Here is a 9,133-nt window from a genome sequence, read left to right as displayed (position 1 = left end):
AAATCCCAGGTCTATTGTATAACCTTGGAAGGAAGGAAGCCTTGACAAAAGTTTCTGTAGCACCATTGGGAAAACTACATGGATGCAGTCATGTTTGACTCAAAGTACAACTGGAGTTAGGCAAGGATTTGACACACATCCTTGTTGTGAAATGCTTCCGTTAACTCTTCCCCATTTTACTTTTTCCTCACATTCTCATGTTACTCATGAGCTTGCATCCATTGATATGGCATAGACTGGTCAGTGGTGGGGATAGAATAATTGGCTGCTGGAGCTTCAGTTAGTCCAGAATGCAGCTGCGCGGGTGATAGAGGGAGCTCCACGTAGCTCCCATGTAACACCACTCCTGCGCAGACTGCACTGGCTGCCTGTGGTCTTTCGGGTGCACTTTAAGGTCTTGGTTACTACCTTTAAAGTGCTCCATGGCTTAGGGCCTGGGTACTTACGGGACCGCCTACTGTTACCTCATGCCTCCCACCGACCCGTACGCTCACACAGAGAGGGACTTCTCAGGGTGCCGTCCGCCAAACAATGTCGGCTGGCGGCCCCCAGGGGAAGATCCTTCTCTGTGGGGGCTCCTACCCTCTGGAACAAACTTCCCCCTGGTTTACGCCAAATATCTGACCTTCGGACCTTCCGCCGCGAATTGAAAACACATCTATTTATTCGCGCGGGGCTGGCTTAAATTCCTCTTGGTTTTTAAACTTCTATTATGAATTTTAATGGGTTTTTAGTTTTATATGTTTTAAAGTCTTAGGCCAATTGTGTAATAAGTTTTTTAATTCGTATTTTAACTGGAAATTTTATTGCTGTTTTTATTTTGGCTGTACACCGCCCTGAGTCCTTCGGGAGAAGAGCAGTATAAAAATCGAATAAATAAATAAATAAATAAAAATAAACTTAATTTTACTATGGAGGAGTTTGCAAAATGGATTCTTGTTTCAAATAGAAAAAATTGAAAGGATTAACACCAGTATATTACAAAAGCCCCACTAGATCAGTTAAAATGTATTTCAGAATTCTATGTTGTCTAAAGCAGAAGAGTGAATATTTTGCCCACAAATGACCCACCTAAACTGATCTAGTTCCCCACAATAGTGTTTCATACATTACCCTGAATAATAATAATAATAATAATAATAATAATAATAATAATAATAATAATAATAATAATAATATAACAGAACTTGATGCAACAGAAAGAAACACTGTTATTTTATCAGCAGACCTCTAGTGTGCATATCAATGCTGCAGGCAAAACCCTCCCTTTTTGTTTGTTTTGTTTTGGTGTGGCATGAGTTGATGACACAGCAGACTTTCTTTTTTGGCAGGTGCTGCCCTGGAAAATGGCAGCATTTTAGCAAGAAGTCAACAGAATTATCCTACCACAAGAGGGCCCTCTCTGTCCTCTCACTAGGGAGAGATGGGGCAAACTCACTGCGAGAGGAATGGGAGGGGGAAGGGAAGCCACCAGGACAGAGGAAAAGATGCAGGAGAAGCCCAGTGTGAAAAGAGTAAGAGGAAAAGACAAAAGGGCTGTGAAGGGACAGGTTGAGGAAGGAGAGAGACAAAAGCAAAGCCTGGCAGATTGCTGGGAGAAGGGATTAAATCTGCCTGATTTCAATGCATCCACTTATCTTGGATGGCCCTTTATCATCCTGTCTCTTAGCTTCCTCTACCAAATTCCTGCAGCCAGAGGGGGTTAGTTCCAAGACCCCTCCTCCCTCTCCACCTGCAGTGCTAGCTGTTTCTCCATCCCTGGGGGCCTGTTGACACAGATTAGTCTCGGGAGGTCAGGGGTCAATAGAGAACGAGGCAGGGGTCACGACCTCAACAATTCCAGCAATAATGAGGCACGTGGCAGGCAGCAAAGAGGGAGGGGGAGGGCAGAGTACAGGCTGCCTAAACAGAGCTCCTGAGCACTCTGATCCCAGGAGATGGCTCTGATCCCTGCTCAGCACCTCTCACCTCCACTGTCACCTATGTTGTACAAGTGAAATCCCTGCTCCTTTTTATTTCTTTTGCAGGTCAGCTGAGCTGGCATTCTTCGATAGCACTACCATGGCTTTCTAACTGAATTTTCCCCATGCAGAGATATTTCATATGAAGCTCTTGTACAATGGAAACTTACAGCTTCCTAGACTTAGATGGACAATGTTATCGTTCCTTCAGGTAATGTAACATTCTGCACTCAGAACACAATCCAAAAGACAGTGGTCTTCCATGGTGGCTGTGAAATCACCAAAGGGGCTCCAATGGACCGAGACGATCTGAGTCTAAGTGCTCAGCTGTGAAATGTGCTAAGTGATGTTGGTCAAACTGTCTTTTTTGTTCAATCAGGACACAAGAGTCCTGTGAGAATTTCAGTGGGATTGATATATACAATACTGAGTTTCTCAAAGAAGTTGATGGATGAAAATATGAATAATAACAAATAACACAGTCCCCTTTCCCCGACTTTTATAAACAGCCTTATATGCTCACACAAACACAAAAGGCATCCCATTAATTCATATGGGAATTTATACATTTCTTATTCTTGCAGAATATATTGGGGGGGGGGCTGTTCATAGCCTTGAAGTATATAAGAAACAAAGAGACGAGCTGTGGGCACATAATAAACTGAACATCAAACTAGTCCATCATGTTTTATAGCAATGGAGAATTAGTAATGGTACCAATAAAGGAGAATATTTGTAGCTCAGGGTTGAAATGAGAGGTCCTTGTTGCTCTCTGAGCTTGGCTGTTTTCTTGCAGATGTTTCATTAGCCAAACTAAGTAACATTATCAGTGCTGACTGATAATGTTAGCTAATTTGGGTAATAAAACAACCCTGCAAGAAAATAACCAAGCTCAGAGAGCACCCCTCCTTTAGATATACTGTAAATGAGTTGGCCATGATCTGGCTAAGTGGAAGATTTGTAAAAGCCACAAGCTGGTAATTCTATGTATGAACAGGGAAACAGTGTAACAGTATCTAGTAAGAAAAATAAGTCCAATAAATTTATCATTAATTGATGATTCAGGAAAATGTTTAACATGAAAATTTAATTAGATACTAAACATTCTTTAAATATCTACTCAGAAAAACTTTTAATTTTAAAAAGATATCAAAGAATAGTCTATTAGGATACAGCTAAAGACAGTTTGGTCAAAAATAAGTAAATAATTAATAAAAGCCTGGTAATAATAAGATGAATCTAAACTGGAAATGATGAGTTTTCCTTTAAGATGAGTAATATTGATAATTAAATAAATATTCAAATGCAGGAAGCTCAAATTATTCTTGGCAGATTAAATTAGTTCCTTATTAATCCAACAAAATGGTGTGTGTGTGTGAATAGTTAGTTAAGGTTCATTATTAAGGGAAGAAAAAGAATAATTTTCTCATTTTATGATTCAGTCCCATGGAATGACATGGAAGAAATAATAGATATGTGAGTCTGCTTTAACAAAATTTCTGGATCCAGTCCAATCAAAATTAAATCCATTCATTTCAAAAGGAGAGTTACGAACATACTTAAGTATCGAGCATTAAAATAGGGTACCACCACTCAGTCACTGTTTCCACTCCTCAATTTTTCAAAAACAGTTAAAAACTTAATATGTGACCATTTTGCACTCCAGAGTTTTCCCTTCTTGGGGAACAATGTTACAATGGCTGAAACTTTACACTTGGAGTGCGGAGACAGAAATGAGCTAGAAGATGGCTGGTTTTCTACCAATGGGAAAGTGGACCACCTACAATGTGCTTCAATGGAAAATACTAAATTTCCCTGTGCTTTCAGATACTATATGGCTAAACCAGCAGTAAATCAACAAAATTTTATTTCCAATATTTGAGGGGCTCCTATAAAAACAAGGGGGTCAAACTATTTCCCAAAGCACCAAAAGGCAAGACAAGAAACAATGGTTGGAAACTAACCAAGGAGAGAAGTAAGCTAGAACTTAGCAGAAATTTCCTGACAGTGAAAACAATAAACCAGTGGAACAGATTGCCTTTTGAAGTTGTGCTCTATCACTGGAGGATTTCAAAAGGATGCTAGACAATCATCTGTCTGAAATGGTATAGGGTCTTCTGCTCGAGCTGTGGATTGGACAAGACCTTTGAGGTCCCTTCCAACTCTATTACTCTATGTCCTAAACTTGAAAATATAACTGGCACAAGATCAGACAGATCCAGCATTGATTCTAAAGTAGTCTGGACATGGATCTCCTCAGTTTTAACAGCAATGATTCCCTATAAAGACAGCGCTAGCTGGCTCAGGCTGATCTTGAAACATGAAACAAAATCAGATTGTTGAGAAGTTGGATGGGGGACCACCTGGAATTCCAGGTTGTTTGGATAGTGGGTAAACTGGATAATCAAAAAATCATCCCAAAAGGAAACAAAAGGAAACTTATTTTGTAATGCTGACAAGAAATCGGAATGGAAGAAGTCATGGTATTTCTTTTACATTACTTTAACGTTACCATATTTTTCCAAAACCATGTTATGACTGAAACTAATTCAGCCATTTCTTTTCATGCTGCTGTACAAAAGTAACTTCTCCTTTCAGTTCAAGTAATTTTGGATGATTTCATGGACATGTAGTCTTCTTGTTAGAAAATGCTTTACCATTGCATTCCTCAATGATGTATTTTTGATTTCCTGGTCTTCCTTGGATTTTCCTGGCACACACACACACACACACACACGAACTATCCAGATAACTAAGCAGAACTGAAAAGTTAAGTTAGCAAAATGGTTACACTATTCTTTCCCTAACTTAGTTAATATAACGATTCATGAATTTAAAGCAAATGCAGAATTCCTGATAAAGAGGCTAATATCAAAAAACAGGGAATCTACATTATTATGAAAAAATAAATGTTTTTTGTTTATGAAAAGAGAAAAAAATCTTTTACTTAAAATTTTAACTTAAATAAATCTTAACTATTTATGGTTTATTCTGAAAATAAAATATTAAGATGAAACAAGTTAAACATTCTGTGTCTTTGTTGGGATTCTGTGCATAGATAAGAAAGAAGGAACTGAATAGCATGCAACTGAGAAATCTCAAAGAAACATCCAGAAATGTTAAGATTAAAAAATTGGACATATTTTTCTTCTAAAAATGTACTTAATCTAAACCTAAATCTAAAAATGTACTATATCATAACTCTAATCAGAGCTTTGCATCATAGAATATAGCCATATTAAATAAAGAATCAGGGAGATTGGGTGTCTTGATAGGCCTCCCTTTAAACGTTCAAAGGAAAATTAAACAAATTTATGCAAGAGAATTAATGTCTTTCACTGGCTATCCACCAAGATGGCTAAGCAGAAAGTTCAGACTTAAATGATTTCTAAACAACAGTAATGGGAAACAGAATACAGAATAACAGAGTTGGAAGGGACCTTGGACTCTTCCAGTCCAACCCCCTGCTCAAACAAGAGACCCTTTACCATTTCAGACTAACAGCTGTCCAGTGTCTTCTTAAAAACCTCCAGTGATGAAGCACCCACAACCTCTGAAGGCGAGCTGCTCCACTGATTAATTGTTCTCATTGCTAGGAAGTTTCTCCTTAATCTATGTTTGATAAGCTTCCATCCATTACTTCTTGTTCTGTTCTCAGCTGTTTTGGAGAATAGGTTGACCCCCTCCTCTTTCTGATAGCCCTTCAAATATTGAAGACTGCTATCAAGTCACCATTAGTCCTTCTCTTTTTTTGACTAGACATACCCAGTTTCTACAACTTACTTGTGTCATGTTATGAGTGGAGTGAGTCATATCATCTTGATGATCATCTGATATGCCACCATTGGAAGTGCAACTGGTTTAGAGCACTAGATTATTTTGTGTTCATTTTTTCTATAAATATACTATAATTGATATAAATTATATTAATAATATTAAATTAAATTAAATATTATAATTCTTTAAGAACAAATTTATGAGAATTAAGTGTATTATGAAAACTGGAGTAGTTTGATGCTGATAAAGCCTAATCTATCTATCTATCTATCTATCTATCTATCTGTCTGTCTGCCTGTCTGTCTGTCTGTCTGTCTGTCTGTCTGTCTGTATGTATGTATGTATGTATATATATATGTAGGTCTTTAGTTATTCGGGTTTTCTCCTGCGTAAATTGGAAGTGTCTTGGCGACGTTTCGACGAAGTCTCATTCGTCACCTTCATACTTCAGCTTCGTGCTTCTGGGAGCAATGTGTGATTGCAGCTGTTTCTTCCTTTTTAACTGCTAGTGGGGGTTTGAACTGATTGGGTGGGAGCTTGGCTGTGCTCTGATTGGATGGGTTTTGTTTTGTTTTGTGCTCTGATTGGCTGGGGGTGTGTCCTGTTTGGGTGGGGGCTTGGTTGTGCTCAGATTAGTCTGAGTTGCAGGGGGATTTGAGCTGGTGAGCTGCATTGCTGTTGTTTGGCTTCGTGTTTGTGGTCATGCTACATCTTCATAGTAGGTGTCAGTCTGCTGCATGTATGGATTGGAGGGGTTTGAAATGGCTAATGTTGCAGCTGCGGTCTGGTTTCTGGTCCTTGGTCGTGCTTCAAGGACCAGAAGCCAGACCGCAGCTGCAACACCGGGTTATCAGCTAGTATATTATAAATTGTATCTGAGAAAAGAATTTACTATTTCCTTGCAGATAATTGTTCAAGGCAAAGACTAATATTTATAAGATTATGAAAAATAAATTTAATATGTTGTAATTCACTTTAGATTCTTGAAGTGAAGGAGGCTAGCATTTTAATAAATTGTATCACATTAGTGAGGTATATAATAACGTCCATTAATTGTACCTTAAATTTTCTGTACTGCCGAGAAAACAGAAGGGAAAAATAATTGAGGATATCTTAATCTGATATGCATGTTATATATGTATCTAGCAGAAATATCAGAAATAGAAAAATCCATTCTAAAAATCACTATATCATTTTAAATTACATTATTAGAAGATATTTTGTAGAGAATAAAGTTCAGCCTAAATATCATTGCTGATCATTGCTCAGATTATTTTGGCTAGCCACTGGAAAAATGTGTGGAAAAATGTGTGCATATGTACACGCACACACACACATAGATCTTTAGTTCATTAAATCCAACTTCATAATTCTAAAATGAATAGACAAAGGACATCGGAACATGACAAAAGTAGAACCTTAGGTGTGTTTCCTTCTTGATTAAAATATTTTATTTCATTTGAGATTTCTGTTATTTGTAGCAATGACTTATATTATCTTTGTATTTCAATAATCTTGTCATAAACTGTTTGCAACATTTCTATTAGCTACCGCTTTATGGGTAAGAGCTGCTTCTGAGTTTTGCTGAAATGGCTTATGTCTGTAGCAGAAGGCACATTGTATACATAAAGTTTCCTGATATCTCCAGTTGCTTGAAAGCACCTTACGTTCCATAGCTTGTGGGGAAAGACCCTTTCCTTGAGATTGGTACTGCCAACACTCCTACATGGAACATGGACTAACAGTTTAAGTCACATAAAGCACTCATTAAACATATACAGGAACTTTTCACGTGGATAAAAGTACCAGCAATTTTTTCTGAAAAAAAGTAAATACAGCGGAGTGGCAGAATTTGCACACAGAGCATTGTAGGCTTATTTCCTATCATTAGTAATATTTCAGATAGCTGTATATCTGCATCTGCCTGGCCATGCCTCCCCATCTACTTCCTACTTCAAGCATATGCCTTAAAATATTTGGACTATTTAATTCAACAAATTTCATAACATGCATTCAACTAACTGTTATGCAGTTAGTAATAATGATGCATGAAATCAGCAATTAAGAAAGAACAAGTGCACATACCAGAGCATGATTACCAAGGATATGCATAGAGGAAAAGCAAGGAAAATGTGTAACAGCTGACATGTATTTAAGAATTAAGTACATGACCCTTCATTGTCACAGTGATAGGAAACATTCATAAATAACTGAAATTGGAAAACTGAGTCTTTGAATTATAAATTACTTCTGTTGTTCTTGTATAAGTTTTTTATAAAATAGATTTAAAATTGCCATATTGTAATCTTGTATGTATTATTTTGAGTGGTGGGGAAAACTAACATATCTTCTATTATTCACTAATCCAGTGATGGGATTTAAATAATTTAACAACCGGTTCGCCCAGGGTCAGGTTGGCCATTGTGGGAGACATGGCCCATCCCTGTCCTTCAGCTCCGCTGCACAGGCCAGATGAGCAGTGGTGGAACCGGAAGTAGCGGTGGTGGGAGGCTCCACCCACCTGATCTAATGTCATCATGGATGCTCTGCACATGTACTGAAATGCCGCACCCAAGTGAAGCAACCACATGCACACGCTCACAGTTCCAAACCGGTAGCAAAGATAAGTGGAACCCACTACTGAGGATGAGCCTCCCACAATGGCCAACTTGAAACTGGGCAAATTGGTTGTTAAATTACCGTCAACCCCCCCCCTTCAAAGTGGATCCTGGGCGCTGAGCTGCAATGGAGAAAAGGGAAATGGAGCAACTGGCACAAGGGAAAGAGGAGGAGCAGGGAGAAGAAAGAGGAAAAGCAGCTTCCTCCCTCCCTTGTGCCAGCTGCTCAGTTGTCCATTTCTCCACTGCAGCACCGCACTGTGCCGTGGAGCTTGCCCCACCCACCACCACCACCCAGATGCCCTGTAATAGGGTTACGGTTACCAATATTTTTTTCTGTTGGTAATAGAAAATCGTTGCTCAGGTATTACAGGTTTTATACGGCCATTCGGAACACATGACACAGCTACCAAAACGGGGCAGGGAATTGCCAAGGGCAAGTTTCATAGATTACAGTTGCATAAATAGGAACCACTGCCACCTACCTGTCTGCTTTAGAAGTCTGGGGAGGGGGGAAGGGGCCTTTCTGTAAAAATGGTGGTGGTCTCAAAAGCAACTTGATCGCCCGAGTCTAAAGAATTTGACTCTTGCTGTTTTCAGAGACATCCAGATCAGTCCAGCTAGCAACAGTGCTGAAAACACAGGCCTCACCCAGTGTTGTGGCCTGTCGGCTGCCAACCCCTTCAGCAACCAAATCAGATGAGGAGGCAGCATGGGAATCAGGGCCAGGATCAAGGCAATCGGAGAACTCCAAGGCGGAAGAGGGAATAGAGCTGT

At 39.0% G+C, this 9,133-nt stretch overlaps 1 protein-coding gene across 10 annotated transcripts in view; it reads right to left on the bottom strand.

The window, feature by feature from the left end:
- Nucleotides 1–9,133, bottom strand: part of NFIX (nuclear factor I X) — a 280,610-nt gene that overhangs the window by 122,993 nt on the left and 148,484 nt on the right. The window lies entirely within an intron of this gene.

Source organism: Ahaetulla prasina, chromosome 2, assembly GCF_028640845.1.
Source record: "Ahaetulla prasina isolate Xishuangbanna chromosome 2, ASM2864084v1, whole genome shotgun sequence".
NCBI classification, from domain to species: Eukaryota; Metazoa; Chordata; class Lepidosauria; order Squamata; family Colubridae; genus Ahaetulla; species Ahaetulla prasina.
This window is presented reverse-complemented; position numbering and strand designations above follow the sequence as displayed.